The sequence below is a fragment of the Lathyrus oleraceus genome, chromosome 3 (genome assembly GCF_024323335.1).
Source record: "Lathyrus oleraceus cultivar Zhongwan6 chromosome 3, CAAS_Psat_ZW6_1.0, whole genome shotgun sequence".
In the NCBI taxonomy this organism is placed as follows: domain Eukaryota; kingdom Viridiplantae; phylum Streptophyta; class Magnoliopsida; order Fabales; family Fabaceae; genus Lathyrus; species Lathyrus oleraceus.
In genome coordinates, this window is record NC_066581.1 from 464,716,381 (window position 1) to 464,733,675 (window position 17,295).

The 17,295-nt window shown below is 38.1% G+C and overlaps 1 non-coding gene across 1 annotated transcript; it reads left to right on the forward strand.

Annotated features, from left to right (window-relative positions):
• The first annotated feature begins 277 nt into the window (after positions 1-277).
• LOC127133280 (small nucleolar RNA R71) lies at positions 278-384 on the forward strand. The gene has a single exon (XR_007807267.1). It is a non-coding gene; the product is annotated as a small nucleolar RNA R71 (small nucleolar RNA).
• The last annotated feature ends 16,911 nt before the right edge of the window (positions 385-17,295 follow it).

The following is a 17,295-nucleotide window of genomic DNA, read 5'->3' on the forward strand; positions in this document are numbered from 1 at the left end:
TACATTTAAACTTTCAATTTTCTGGACCAGAGCATCCACTTTTGCATTAACATGATCAAGGTTACTTATCTCGTACATGCCAGTTTTCGTTTGAGGTTTTTCCACCATTGTTCGTTCGCTTCCCCACTGATAGTGGTTTTGAGCCATGCTTTCGATAAGTTGGTAAGCATCAGCATATGGTTTATTCATTAGTGCACCACCTGCAGCGGCATCTATTGTTAACCTCGTGTTGTACAAGAGACCATTATAGAAGGTATGAATTACTAACCAGTCTTCTAAACCATGGTGTGGACAAAGTCTCATCATGTCTTTGTATCTTTCCCATGCTTCGAAGAGAGACTCGTTATCTTTCTGTTTAAATCCATTTATCTGGGCTCTTAACATAGCTGTTTTGCTTGGCGGAAAATATCGGGCAAGAAAAACTTTCTTCAACTCGTTCCATGTGGTGACTGAGTTGGAAGGAAAAGATTGAAGCCATCTTCTAGCGCTATCTCTTAACGAGAAAGGAAAAAGACGAAGTTGAATTGCCTCTGAAGTGACACCGTTAGCTTTAACAGTATCAGCGTATTGGACAAATACGGATAAATGAAGGTTTGGATCCTCGGTAGGATTTCCAGAGAATTGGTTCTGTTGCACTGCCTGCAACAGTGAAGGTTTAAGTTCAAAGTTGTTTGCTTCGATTGCGGGTGGAGCAATACTCGAATGCGGCTCATCTTGCGATGGAGCGACGTAATCTCGAAGAGCATGAGCTGGTTCTGCCATCTCGGGTATAGAAGGGAAAATATTTTTGAAATCAGGAAGTTCGACAGGAGGGAGATTGTTTGCAGCACGATATTCCCGAATTTGCCGTAAGACTCGAAGATATAGTTCAATATTGTTGATTCGTAAGTCGAACGGCTCGCCTTGTGAGCGAGTGTGTGGCATACAAATCAACGAAAGAAAGAAAAGAAAAAGAAAAGCCTTAGTCTCTACAGCGTAACAGAAGAGTTACGATATCGACTAAATAAAAGTCCCCGGCAACGGCGCCAAAAACTTGATCGCGACTTTATGAGTCGAATTTGGGGTACAAACTGCAAGTGCACAGTTCTATCGCGTAGTTTTAAAAGATATCGATCCCACAGGGACTTATGAATCGATATACCATTTTCTAAGGTTACTTCGTAAAGCTAAGGCGGATAATACTTTGATTGTTTGGGGAAAAGTTAAAACTAAAAATAAGATCTAAATTAAATATTAATTAAGCGGATATCGGTATGTAGTTCGTCGTAATTAGGGAATCAATTCTTCGTTGGTTTCTTGGTTTTAAAATAAATCTTTTCAGTTGACACTATTGTTTAAAAGTCTTATCTCAAACTCTCGCTCTGTTGAATAAACTATGATTTTATATTAACGTAGCTGTCACTTATTAGTTAAGTCAAAAACTACTTTTTGAAAACAATAGAATCCGTAGAAACTCTTTTTAAGAAAACACTAATCGTTTAAACACCCTCGTCTCAAACTCTCGCTCTGTTGACTTAGATTATATGATTAAACTTAAATGCTTAACTCTCGTCCTCACATTTAACCTTTAAAAATACTTTTTGGAAAAGATTAGAATTTAATTAACTCTAAAAATTGCTCTCGCCCTGATCTAGAATTAATGTCCAACTTACACTGTCCAGTTAAAAACTCAAACTCTCGTTCTATTGATTTTAACTTCTTTATGTCTTTTATTTTCGTACAAAAACTTTGTTATTAAACCTGTAAATTGAGACCGTAAAAAGAGTGATTTTATTCTAAACTTAATTAAACCAACTTAGTTTTGATTCCTTCATTCCGCTTACTTTACATACCGATACCTAAATAAATTAGCCAGACATACTAAACAGATCTAAACAATCAGCATGCATAAATAATTTCATCTCACGCAGATAACATAAATAAACAGTAAAACAAAGCATATATAAATTCAAACTATAATTAAAGAACCTGAGTAATTAAATAGCAGTCTTGAACACTCCACCACAAACCGGTTGGATTTGTTCTTGAATTCTTCAATCGGACAGGAAAATAAAATTGAAGGAATAAAAATCTAGGGTCTAACGTAAGGTTAGATATAGTGAAAGGTACACAATAGTTTCCGGTGTAGAAACTACTGTGCAAAAAATTAAGTAATTGCTGGGAAAGAAAATAGAAATTGCAAAGGAAATAATATAAAAATCGTAAAAGTAATGCTGTAAAAATAGGCTTATGCTGCTGGAAGAGAAAAAGTGCAAAAAGAGAAAACGGCGAAGAAGCAAAAACGTGGAACCTCTAGGGTTTTCCGTAAGGTTACTATTTATATTGGTCACTTGTTGTAATTGTTTCCAAATGTATTCCGCGTCAAAGGTCTTCACGTGGCAAATGGTCAGGCGTGCAAATAGGCCTCAACGTTTCTGAAGCCAAAAATATAGGAGAATGGTGTGACGTCCGTCACACCATGTGTTACGCTCGTAACACAAGTGGGCAAAGCGTGACGCTCGTCACAGCCTGTGTGACGCTCGTCACAGGTGCAACGCCTGTGCTTTTTGGGCTGGGCTTTGGCTTTTGATATTTGCTTCTTTTCAATCCTTTTTTCACCTCCTTTTCTTCCTTTTTCACTTGTGCTTCAAATAAACTACCTGGGATAAATAGAAAGAAAATACCGAGTAATATCGAATAAAATGAAATAAATTGAAGTAAATAATAATATAATTTAATTAAATTGAGTCCTAGAATGTTATATCATTTCATGTTATCACCAATGGTTAGCCACGACACTACCTTTAATTGCTTTTTGAGATCGGTATTCAATATCGTACTCTGTTAACAACATCTGCCAACGGACAATCCTCCTAGTTAAAGCAGGGTTCTCAAATATATACTTGATTGGATCCATTTTGGATATCAACCAATTGGTATGATTCAACATGTATTGACGCAGACGCTTAGCAGCCCAAGCCAATGCGCAACAAGTTTTCTCAAGCATGGAATATCGAGTCTCACAATCGGTGAATTTCTTACTAAGGTAGTAGATATCATATTCTTTCTTTCCAGTCTCATCTTGCTGACCTAGAACAAAACCCATACTCTCGTCAAGCATAGTCAAATACATGATCAACGGTCTTCCTTCAACAGGCGGAGACAAGATTGGAGGTTTAAGCAGATATTCTTTGATACTGTCAAAAGTTTTCTGGCAATCTTCAGTCGAATCACAAGAATGATCTTTCCGAAGAAGCTTGAATATAGGCGCATATGTGGCAGTCATGTGTGAAATGAATCTTGAGATATAATTCAAACGACCGAGAAAACCTCTGACTTGCTTCTCAGTTTTGGGCGCATGCATCTCTTGTATTGCTTTGACCTTGGCAGGATCAACCTCAATATCTTTCTCACTGACAATAAAGCCCAACAACTTACCAGAACGAACACCAAAAGTACACTTATTGGGATTCAAGCAGACTTTATACTTCCTCAACCGCTGGAATAATTTCAATAAATGCTCAACATGTTCCTTTTCATCAATAGATTTAGCAATCATGTCATCGACATAAACTTCAATCTCTTTATGCATCATATCATGAAAAAGAGTAGTCATTGCTCTTTGGTAAGTTGCACTAGCATTCTTTAAACCTAAAGGCCTCACTCTATAGCAGAATGTTCCCCAAGGTGTAACGAATGTGGTCTTCTCCATATCTTTGGGTGCCATCTTGATCTGATTATATCCGGAAAATCCGTCCATAAATGAAAAGACTTTGAATTTAATTGTATTGTCTACCAACATATCAATGTGTGGTAGATGGAAATCATCTTTTGGACTGGCTTTATTCAAATCTCTATAATCAACACACATACGGACTTTTCCATCCTTCTTCGGAATAGGCACAATATTGGCCACCCACTGTAGATATTCAGCAGTCACATGGAAATCGGCATTAATTTGTTTCTACATTTCTTCTTTGATCTTCACTGCCATATCAGGACGAGTCCTCCTCAGCTTCTACTTGACTGGCGGGCATTCTGGCTTCAACGGCAATCTATGCTCCATAATCTCAGAATCTAAACCAGGCATGTCTTGATAAGACCAGGCAAACACATCTGAATACTCTCAGAGAAGATCAAACAACCCCTTCTTAATATCAGGACACAATCTGGACCCAATCTTGACTTCCTTTACATCATCCTCGGAACCCAAGTTGACTAACTCAATCTGCTCTTCGAATGGCTGAATGGGTTTTCCTTCATGCTCAATAATACGAGATAATTCATCACTTACTTCTTCATCACTTTCCTCCTCAGCCTCAAACACAGGGAATTCAATATTTGGAGAAGGAGAAGGATCATTGTATTCAATGGGGTTAGGAACCAACCTACATAATGATTTGATATTTTGATTTTATAGAATTTAATTGTGACCAAATATTATGCAGATGGACAATTATATTTATTTATTTATGTATTTGTGATTACCATTTTCAGAATAAAGCAAAATGTGAAAATAAAACATCGTAGATGTGGATGAATAGAATTGAATTTTATTGATGATCAAATTTGAAAATGCCTAAACAATGTTCACTTCTCCCTTAGGCATAGTGTAGCGGTGTATTCGTCACCATTGGAAATATTAACTAGATCCAAGGTAAATCATACAAAGTCGAGTCGCCACCGCACTTCTATTTATCCAAAGGAATGGTTAGAAAGCGAACAAAACCTATAAAGTTTTACAAACAAAACTAGTAAAAGGGGGTCAGATATCTGGGTAAGGGGGTTGGTTATGCAATGGGAAGGTGTTAGGCACCCAATGCATCCTAGGTACTCCTAGAGAGCCCTTTTCATAACTTGTTGTATTGGTTATTGTTTATGAAATTATTTTGTGCAAACATGATTGAAGAGATGAGAGAAGAATATACAAGTTTATTTACATTTTTGTGTTTGGATGGATGACCCCATTGCCTACGTACCCTCTCATGAAAGATAAGGATCAAAACCCCGTAGTTCGGGTAACAAATTTCAAAACAGTGAGTGGATTGATTTTAAACAAAAGCCTTAAGGTCTTTCATTATCAAAGGGAGAAAACTCGACCTGAACCAACATTCCACCATGTGAGAATAGCTTCGACATGCTAGTGAGGGATTAACCCTATAATAAGCATGGAAGACTTACAATTCGATCACTAAGGATGCGGTGAGATTTACATCAACCACTAAGATAATTCAGATTTATGGCTAATGCAGGAAAATTTTGATTAAGAAGTGGGCAAGGGCCACAAAAGCAATTGAGTGGGTTGAATTAACCAGTTAGAAGTATTCACAAAGATGGTCAAAGTTGACTTAATGTTCAATTCAAAATGAGTATTATGAAAAGAAATTTGAAAATCAAAGGCATAAAGCCTAGGTTTCTAATGTTGAAAACAAGTCAAATGTTTGCACAAAAGTTTTTTGGGTTGGGTTAAGGATGGAGAAAGGTTAACAAAAGGGTGAGGGTTAAGGAATGCAACCACAGATAGGAATTCCTTTCTCAAGATCATAGAGATGATCTAAGTAAGTTCCTTTGGAATCATGCAACACAAGGTATAAGCAGTAAGCAAGTCTCATAAGAGAACCACAGATAGAGGAAACAGAATGCGAATCAATGGACTTACATCCAACTCCACAAACAAAACTAGAAACAGAATGCCAATATATGGACTTACATCTAACTCCACAATAAAACAGGAAACAGAATGCCAATCAATGGACTTATATCCAACTCCTCAAACAAAACTGGAAACAGAATGCCAATATATGGACTTACATCTAACTCCACAACAAAACAGGAAACAGAATGCCAATCAATGGACTTATATCCAACTCCTCAAAACAAATAGGAAACAGAATGCCAATAGCTGGACTTATATCTGACTCCTCAGAACAAATAGGAAACGGAATGCCAATAGCTGGACTTATATCTGACTCCTAGCAACAAAGATGCATGAAAACAAATACTCATGAGCAAATGCATCAAAAGCAATCACATCAATCAATCATCACACTCTATATACAAATAAGAGTCTCAGACAAATGGTTGGGCTTTCGTCAAGAGGGGTCATATCAACCTCGACAAACAAGCCAAAACTGTAGGGGTGTTCTGAAGCTCTTAACCACTAACATTGAGAGTTAGGGTGAAGCTGATGAAAGGTAATGAGGATCAGACCTCATGCTCTTAACCCTGGCCTGGGTGAGCTTGAATCAAAGAAGGCGTGGGGATCCAGAATGAGGGACCCTATTCCACTTGACTGACTCTATACAAGATCTTGGGTTATGTTCAAGAGCATCAGCATGTAGTGCGAGCATAGTGAACGACTCACTGAATAACAGGGGATTGATTGCTAATCCCTTCTATCTGTCAATTGCCTCTTCACTTAGGAGGACTTAACAAGTAACATGCCTCAACAAGGAGGTCTTTGGCACAAATATAAACATACACAGTCAGAGCCTCATAAGGAGGACTTCAGCCAAATGCCTGCCAAAAAGGTGGCAGGACTTCCAGACTACATGGAGTAAGAGGGCTAAACTACCTCAGTGGTGTATCAACCACACTCCAAAGCAAAGGCTAAGCAAAATCTAGCTAGCAACTAATGTACCTGTACAAAAGCCAAACAGACAACAGTGGAACTTTCCAATATGTACACAATGCAAGTCACAAGTGCAAGCACTCAAGTGAGTTCATCACATCAATGGACCTACAACACAACAAGAGTTAGTGATCAAAGCAATTGGCATCTCAAGTAATGAGACCAAACCAACCATTAGTGCTAAATACCTGAAACACAAAACACAATTGGTGAGTACAAACCACTAGTGCAAAGACTAGGGTCAAAGGCAAGTCAAATGACCAAAACAGAAGTCAATACTTCACATGAAGCACATTCAATCAAACAAGAAAGAGTCCTCAAAAGGACCAAAGCCAATTCAATAGGCAAAGCCATCAAATGATCAAGATAAGGCAAAGGCAAGCAATGTGATCAAAATTGGACATCAAGAATAGAAAATTCACATTAAAACAGAAATGTATCCAATGATCATGAAATTTTTTATGTGAGTTTACCATGTTATGGACAAGCATCATGCCGAAATTTAAGTCCAGAAGACAAGAAATGGTGTATGAATGAAAATGCACAAGTACAAAGCACAAAATGTTACACCAAATATCACACTACATATCCATGTGTCCAAAACAGTGGTATCAAATGATAAAAATTCCAAACAAAAGCCAAAACATCATGTCACATGTTATGATCAGGCATGTCAAATTTCAAGGCAATTGGATAAACCATGAGCATTTCATAAAACAAATAGCACAACATAGCAAATTGGCATCATGTTCAAATAAGCAAGCACAATTAAAAATCTAGCAGCACAAAAATCAGGAAATAAATGCTAAAAAAAACTAGACATTAAAACAAACATGTGAAAAAAAATTGGATTAATTTGGACATGTTTTCTATTTTTTATGATTTTTGGAATTTTGAATGAAAATAAAATGGATTAAACATGAAATAATAGAAAATGGATTTTGAAATGGAAAATGGAAAATGCATCATCCAGGTTCGAACCCAGGCAGGCGCGGTCAAATGAGAAAATGCGATTAAACTTCAGAAACAACCAAGCCAGGTATCGAACTCGCTCCTTGAAGGTTCAAGGTGCGCTAATTGAAACGCAGCGTTTCAATAAGAGAAAACAAATGGAAATTGAAAACGCAATTGCCAAGGTTCGAACACAGGTAACAAAGGTGAAAGGCGCTGGAGACAAAACCCTAAGCTATTGAACCAGACGGCCGGAATAGTGATTCCGGTCGTCTTCTCCGGTTGAACTCCGGTGGTGCGCATCGAGAAATTTTCCAGAAATCAATAAAATGCATATGGTTGGAACCGTCTCGCTATGAGGAACACGAATCTCACATTCATCTAGCCTAAAACTCCACGAATCAAGCGGATCGAATGAAAACATTATGAACAACCAAACTTAAAGTTCATGTAGCAAGCTTAATATCCAGCCAAATTTAAAAATATTTATATCAGCATCATCAGCACAACAAGCTCTACAAGATCATGTACATGAAAAGGCAAATAATGAGATTCGAATTTCACCTTGTTCAAGATGATAGTTGATGGATACGCGTGTTCAAGGCTCCAAAATGTCCAGATCTACTTCCTCAATCTTGTTATGAAGCTTGATGCACGAAACAGCAGCTGAAACCACCTGAATGAAGCTTAATTTTCAAAATCCATCTTCATGCTCAAGCTTTGGATCTGCACGATTCTTAACCAAATTCTTCAAACCAAACCTTGATTCTTCATCAATGATGCATGATAAACATGATTATGCAAGAGTTTTGTGGAAATGGATGAAGAAAGAGAGAAATTTGAGAGGGAAATGCAATTTTTGATCCAAATTCTGTTCTTTTTTTCAATTGTGATTAACATTTCACTTATATATGATGTGTTAATGATGATGTAATCAAGATTAGGCAATGGCTAATTGAAAATTACAAAGATATGAGGTGTAATGCAAATTTGGCAAGTGTGAGGTAGCATAGAAAATGTGCACGTGAACAGTGCCATGCAAGGTTCATTTTCACTCAAAATCAATCCATAAGCAATATAGAATTGGTATTTGGCTTGTATGATTCACCAATTTTGAATTCTCCATTTTCCCTCCAAAATGCTCATATATGGACACTTGATCATGTGAACTCCTTTCATGTAATGCAATGGTTGATTTGTAATCTCTTGGTCATGACAAGCATTTTGCAAAAAGAGTAGCTCAAATTGGAGTTTTGTAGCAAAAGTTATGGCACTTTGAAGTTCCATGCATACTTTGCAATCATTTGTTCATAACTTCTCAACCAATTATCATATGATCATGATATAGGACTTTTTGAAAATGGGAGAGAAAGATATTCAACTTTCATGTTCAACAAAAATCCATTTGAAGCTTCTTTGATGTTGGAAAATCAAGTTGAATGTGAACCAAAAACTTGCCATTTTTGGAAACTTGAAATTACAGGTCACTTTCCATTTTGGGAAACTTTTTCTTTGACTTCAAAATCTTCAAGATAAATGTTTGACATGATGAATAGGCCTTATTTGAACATGAATGTGGTGTCTCAGATCATTTCCCACACCTCAAAGCCTTCAATTGACTGCACAGTTGATTGTATTGGTCCTCAGATGACCTTAACAATGCCTGATGAACTTGAGCCTTTACCACTTGGAGAATTTGCTTCAAAATGAACCATAGCGCATATAAGCTCAAAAGAATGATCATGTGGTCCTAATCTTAAGAAAATACCATCCACTCTTGTACAAAGGAAAACCTTAAATTGTCTGACCTGATGATTGCTTAGACTGCAAAACAAATGTTAGATGACATATTTTTGGTGCTTTTGGTTAGTGATTAAAACAAGAAAAACAATGATATACAATGCAAACAATGCCTGGTGATCTCAAACACTCACAAGGAGATGCCACCCAAGGGGAAAGGAAGGCAAGATGCTCAAAGATCCTTGAGGCTATGTAATGCAATGATATGATGCCATGAGGGATCTTAGGGACAAAATTGGGGTCTTACACATAGGAGAAGGATTTTCAAAAAGAAATAAAAGCAATTACTTAGATCGATGCATAATAAAAGGAATATCAACAATAATCCAATTTTTGCAAGCTTTTCCATGCGTCACAAAATCGGTGCAGTCTTCGTCTTCATCACCCTCGATTACAGCAGCTAAGTGTTGTTCATTACCATGAATGAACCCTCCACTACGAAAAATGGATTGCTCATCTTCAACCCTAACCACTGATGAACCTTGTCGAAAACCCAAACCGGCTCTGCTCTTGTTATCGGGGACCTCTACCATTTGTCCCCACTGATCAGACTGACCATCTTCAACAATTTTCTATGCATCTTTAAATAAGGACATAGGTGCCCCAACTCTTTTTTCTTCAGCAATAGATAAGGCTTGGAACGGAGTTCCAACCTCATCCTTAGCTTCTACATAAGAGAAAGATGACAGGTGGATGACCAGCAATGCCTTCTCCCTACTAACAATAACCAGCTTTTCACTCTTGTCGAATTTCAATTTCTGATGCAACGTTGAAGTAACGGCTCCTGCCTCATAAATCCATGGCCTTCCCAATAAGCAGCTATAGGCTGGGTGGATATCCATTATTTGGAAAGTAATTTGGAAGTCACTCAGACCTATCTTTACTGGAAGGTTCACTTCGCCAATCACAGTCTTGCAAGAACCGTCAAAAGCTTTGACGATTACGCCAATATATCTCATCGGAGCTCCTTGATATGACAACCTTGACAGAGTTGACTTTATAAGCATATTCAATAAAGACCCAATGTCCACCAGCACATTCGACAGAGCGTCATCTTTACAATTCATCGAAATGTGTAGGGACAAGTTATGATTTCTACCCTCCTCGGGGAGTTCTTCATCCCAGAAACTAAGATTATTGCAAGAAGTGATGTTAGCTACAATATGATCAAACTGATCCACCGTAACATCATGTTCCACATAAGCTTGCTATAGAACTTTCTGTAGTGCTTCCCTGTGCACTTCTGAGTTCGTTAGCAGAGACAACACTGAAATCTTTGAGGGGGTTTGGAGCAGCTGCTCCACCATATTAAACTCGTTCTTTTTGATTAAACGAAGCACCTCATCATCATTGCTAGACTTCAGACCGCTGGATTCACCAGACTGAAACTTTGGAACACTAGCAGAATCTACCATAGGCACATCAGCCTTCTTGCTAACAAATATATCTTCCATATTCTTCGGGAACACCGACCCAAAGACTCGACCACTGCGGGTCACCTTAGTAACATCAACAATGCTCACAACAGAACTGGTCATAGGCAAAGGAACCTCTTGACCATTATCTATCATGGTAGCATTATACTGATATGGGACAACCTTATCGGATGCATACGAGACGGGGCCCGCTAACCGTATAACCAACGACGATATTGATTTGTTGCTGACATTATTACTGTTGTTGCTGTCATACTGGAACACTACTCTCTCAGGAGTCTTGAATACTGGCACAATAACATTCACATTGTCATCTACATAACGGGACTGGACAATCTGAATCAAACCTTTATCCATCAACCTCTTGATGTCTCTCTTCACAACCATACAACCTCTAGGATTGACATTGTAGATAGCACAACCATCATGGTCATGCTCATAATAACTTACCAAATAGATATCCTTGTGCATCGTCACCAAGGACCTTCTAATAAAGCGTACATCAAATACCTTGAACTCCCTAGGACATCCGTCCATCATATTAACAGATGAATTCCCATGGGCGGGTAGTGGGTTAGCTTTGACATTTGACACACGGTCCTCAAAGGACACCATTCCACTTTTAACCAACTTATGGACTTCATACTTTAGAGGGTAGCAGTTCTCGGTATCATGATCGGGAGCTCCTTGGTGAAAAGCACAGCGGATTTCCGGTTTATACCACCATGGAAGTGGTTCAGGGGTTTGAGGTGGGTTTCTTGGTTGCAACAGGTTTTTGAGAACCAACGATGGGTATAATTCTGCGTATGTCATAGGAGTAGGGTCAAAAGAGACCTTCTTCCTCTCAAAGTTTTGTTGTTGTTGAAGATGATTGTTGGTATTGTTTTTGTTGTAGGTGTTTGTTTGTTGTTGTGGTTGTTGTTTTTGGTGTTGTTGTTATTGAATTCGTGTCGACTGATTGTTAGAAAATACTGGGATCACAGATGATACTTGATGATGGTGTTGACGGGGTGGTTGATTTCTTCTTACATGAGGCGTCCTTTGCCTCCCAACGGACACTGCATTAGTCTCAGCTTCCTTCTTCTTACCAAAACTATTACCATACCTCTTGCTGGTAGACGCCTCCTCCTTAGATAACCGTCCCTCTCGGAAACCTCCTTCTAGCCTCATCCCCATGTTTACCATCTCAGTAAAATCATTGGGGGCATTAGCGATCATCTGCTTATAATAAAATGAGCTCAGGGTCTTGAGGAAGATCTTAGTCATCTCCTTCTCTTCCAAAGGAGGGGTAATCTGAGCGGCAAGCTCTCTCCGTCTCTGAGCGTACTCCTTAAACGTCTATTTATCCTTCTGAGACAACGACCTTAACTGGTCTCTATCCGGTGCCATATCAACATTATATTTGTATTGTTTCACAAATACTTCGCCCAAATCATTGAATGTGCGGATGCTCGCACTATATAATCCCATGTACCATCTCAACGCAACACTGGTCAAACTGTCTTTAAAATAATGGATCAACAACTCATTATTATCTATTTGCATAGATATCTTTCTGGCGTACATCAGAAGATGACTGAGTGGACATGTATTCTCTTTGTACTTTTCAAAGTTAGGCACTTTGAACTTCACTGGGATTTTAACGTTTGGAGCCAAACAAAGTTCCGCAACACTCTTACCAAATAGATCTTTACCCCTTAATGTTTTCAACTCCTTTCGCAGCTCAAGAAATTGATCCTTCATTTCATCCATCTTCTCATGCACATCAGGGCCCTCAGACGACTCAGAATGATAGATGGTGTCTTCCAAACGGGGTAGAGTATGCACAACTGATGGCGGCATAGACATGATCGGGCTAGATGCTGGCATGGAAGCAAAAGTAGGTGCAAAACCTTCAGGCACAAAATTGGGTGGCATTCCCCACGGGAAATCGGCAGGCATGTTAGGCGTAAAGTGAGCAGCAGTTGCAGGAATGGTAGAGGTAGTAACCTCGGAAATGACAGTCCTTTGAGGAGGAGGAGTTGCAGGCGTTGGAGAAGACTAGCTCTGAGCGGCTAGCACTGACTCCATCATGGCAGTTAGATGGGCAATCTCGTCCTTCAAGTCTCTGTTCTCTTGCTCTAGATGCTCCATAGTCTTTGCGTGATTGGTGCGGGTCTTGTATCGACGAGTCAGCTTGGCTGAAGCACAGAAGAAATACCAATAAGACATATGGCGAAAGAGAAACCTGTATGCAAATGTATCATGAGATGCAATGCTTGATTTTTTTATTTTCCAAGGAACTTACTATATTATTTACAAATACATATATGATAGTAACGATTGCAACAATTTGATTGACCGTAAAAATTTCTTTTATTTATATAATTGGAGGGATTATACTGAGTACAATTTCAGAAACCGAAAGTACAAAATACAAGAGAAAAGGAAACTAGTCATCCTAAGGATCCCTAATAACAACATCAGAAGATCGGGCCGCAAGCGGGTATTTCCTTCGAATGCGTCGGATCTCGATCTCAAAAGAAGCCTTCATCTGAGTCTTCTCGAGGACAAGCTGATCAAAAATCTTCTTCCAAGCAACGGAAGGGTGGGGCATACTATAGGAAGATGAAACCTCTGACTCTCTCTGTCTCTTCGTTACTCGGTCTTCAAGAAGCTCAATAAATGCATCTTTGTTCTTAGACTCAAGTTATAACTCCTCATGCTTTCTGCTCAAAGCATGGAAACGCTCTTCCCACATGTCTTTTTCTTGCTTCATCTTGGAGAGTGTGTCTTCCAACTCCTCTACATCTTGGTTAGGGGGAGTTAATGGCTCAACCACAACCATAGACATAGGTCTTTCACAAGCATAAGGCATCTTCGACTCCAAAGCTCTCTTCTTCACCCAAAGAGTGTAAGTTTCCAAAGCTACACAGTTGCATGGACCAAGCTCGGATCTTCCTTTCCTATGCACATTATGCCAAGCATGCACAATCTTCTGCTTCAATTGTTGGGGATCTTTACCCTCTTGATAGAAAAGACCTTCTAACAAAGTGTTATTAGGTTTATCTCTCAAGGGGAACCCAAGTTTTCGACGAGCCAAAGCAGGGTTGTAGTTAATTCCTCCTTGTGTACTAATGAGAGGCACATTAGAGAATTCACCACAATAATCAATAATCTCCAAGCTACCAAATGAAGAATCATACTAAACTATATCATCATTAGTGAGAGACATAAGTCTCTGAGACCACCGTAGACATTGTTTATTCTCCATAAAAGTAGGCGTTTTGAGGCAAGTGCGAAATAAACCACTTGTACAGAAGAGGAACACAACAGACGATATTTCCACCACCTTTAGAATTTTTCAAATGCAAATAAAAATACATATCGCCTAATAAAGTATGCACAAGATTCCTAATCAAGAAAATTCTAATGGCGTTAACATCGACAAAACCATCGATATTAGGGAACAAAGCCAAACCATAGATGAGCAACACAAAGATGGATTCAAAAGCATCCACGCTACCGGCTTGAGCAAAGGCAGTAGCTTCCTTTATGAGGAACTCAGAAGTCAATCCAAACAATCCTCCTTTCTTCACCCAATGAGCCTCTATCTCAAACTTCTTCAAGTGAAGAGCTTCAACACTAATATGAGATCTGGGAATCTCTTCCAATCCACTAAAGGGAACTTTGTTAGAAACAGGTATTCCCAAGAGATGGGCATACTCCTCCAACATAGGCACAAGCTGATAATCAATAAAAGTGAAGCAACGGTAGAGCGGATCATAGAACTGAACCAACACACTCAAAAGTCCTTCAACCACATCAGCAGACAAGATAGATAGAAGCTTCCCATGATGTTGCTTGAAGTCCAAGGGATCTAATACAAAAGATGACAACTTCCATAGCTCTTTCAAATTGAGGCATCTGAAATTGTACTTCTTAGTGTTCCTTCATCCACAATCCATGGTCTAAAAATATTTTCAAATAAGACCTCAATTCCTTGAAATTATTTCTCGTGTGATGAATGTCATGATGCGCATGGATGCATGCAAGAATCACAAATAAGGGATCACACACAAGGTAAATAAACAAAGGTCAAGGGATGAATTGAGTCATTTTCAAGATCAATCATCCATTTTGGTGGATTATGGTTTTAACCTTATCAGCACCAAAGTTCCATTGATATTGACAAGACTTGATTGAATCAACCAAGAATCAAGGGTTTGTTGCGAGTCACGAGCATGGAGTCTGGGTAAGAACCATCCCAAAGGAGTGAACTAAGGATAAAAACATGTAGATCATGTTCTAAAAAGTTCCCAGAGTTTAATTCCATCTATCATGTATTACAGGTTAGGATGACTGGCTCATCAACTCATATTATTCTCAAGAGAAACTCGTCTGAGTGTAGTATTGTGTAAAAACTGTAATCAAGTCTACACCTGAACAGTCTTCGCACTACATCCTAAATAGGCCAAGAGGGGTTAAATGTTCTATGTTCCTCAGCTTCTCGGACCCCAAATCAGAGATAGTAATGCCTAACCACAATAACTTGTGTGACATTCCTAACTCCAAAAGGGTCTCCACTGAGTAGATGGTTCTCAAGCCAACCTGTTAAGGACTACTTCACACAAGTTGAACATGACTATACCATCCTCCTATCTTAATTGCACTCAAGTTCGGGTTAGAACTTATCTCACCACTCAGAGATCACCAAGCATAACAAGCAGATTATATCATACAAACAAATATAAAAACATCAAATATACAGTTATATACACACAAAAAGGTAGGCTAAACCCACTAGAGACTACTCCCCAGTAGAGTCGCCATTTAATTTCTGTAGCGGTAAATTCATGATCATAAGCTATGGATAAGCTAGATGTCAATAAACCAGAGTCGCCACCGCGCTTTTATTGTTTCCAAGGGAAAAGGGAAAAGCACGAACAAAACCCAAAAGGTAAGAAGTTTTCAAATCAAAACTAATAAAATGCCAGAGATTACAGGTAAGGGGGTTGGTTACACAGAGGGAAGGTGTTAGCACCCAAAGTGTCCTAGGTACTCCTAGGGAGCCTTTTTTTGTGTGCATATGTGTTTTTGTACAAAATGATGTTTGCAATAAATAGAGTGGAGGGATGAGAAAAGAGTTTATTAATTATATCTTTTTGTGTTTGACAAGACCTTCGAACTTGTGCCTACGTACCAACATAAAAATGAGGGATCAAAACCTCGTAGTTTGTGGTATCAATTTCAAAGTGAGTGAGTTGCTTTTAACAAAATTTAAGTTTGAAAGAGGCACAAAAGGACTAAAAAAAGTTTGGATGGGTGTTAGTTCTTTTTGTCTTTTGAAAGTTTAAGTCAAGTATAATTGAGTTCATTTACAAGTTGATTAAGAAAAGAGTTTAAAAATTCAATGGCATAAGGCCAAGGTTTCTAATTTGCAATATGGTCTAAGTTTAGAAAACAAACACAAGCAAAGCAGATTTTAAAAGGAGGGAGAGATTTGAAATTAAAGAAATGGGGAGGAGATGGAGAGACTATGCCTTTTGTGTCACAAATTTAGCGATATGTTAAGCAATCGTAATTGGACTTATGTAAAAGTCACAACTATTTGAGACCGGGCAATAGAATTTTTGTGTTAATGCATGTTAGAGACATAGTATAATGAACTATGCTCATGAAACATACCACACACGAAAAGAATATGCAAAATGGGGGACCTAATCTCATCCATACTGATGTTGATTTTGCAATCAACGAGTTTTAGGATATAGAGATGTCATTGGTCCATGACATGAATGAATGAAGAAGAGGGAATAAGATGAAGATGGAGGGGGAATGGATTCAACACAAATTGGTCAAAGGAGGACTTTTACCAAATTAAGATCATTCATTCATTTTGGGAGATGGAATGTACATTCCATCAATCCCCTAAATCCACTGATCTTAACCTAACAAAGTCAAATCAACCTTGACCAAGGCCCAACAACACAAGTCAAACTCAACAAGTCAATTAAAATGGCTCTACACAATTAATTTGGCATTTAAACAATTAAAAATAATAAAAATATGCATTAAATTAAATTATGGTTGATCAATTTCCTAAAACCTCATCAAAACACCAAAGAATTGGCCATGAGATTTATCATAGGTCAAACAAGATCAAAGGACCTTGGAGAAAAAATTACATAATTTTTGAAAACTTAAAAGTATTTTTAAACAATTAAAAATATTCAAAAAATCAATTAAATCATGAAAAATATTTATAATGATCCAAAAAATAATTTTAATTCAGAAAATGAAAGAGGAGTTTATTTTAAAAAAAATGGTGAAACTCTCATATTTTTTGGATCAATATTAAATTTAATATGAATTAATGAAAATAACAAAATTAAAATGAAAATCAATTAATCATAAAAAACGTGGACCACTTGATCTCCCTCATTAATTGAGGTGGCAGATCAAGTGGATCCAAACGCGCGTTCCACCATGCACTTGAGTCAGCGCGCCTCCCAAACG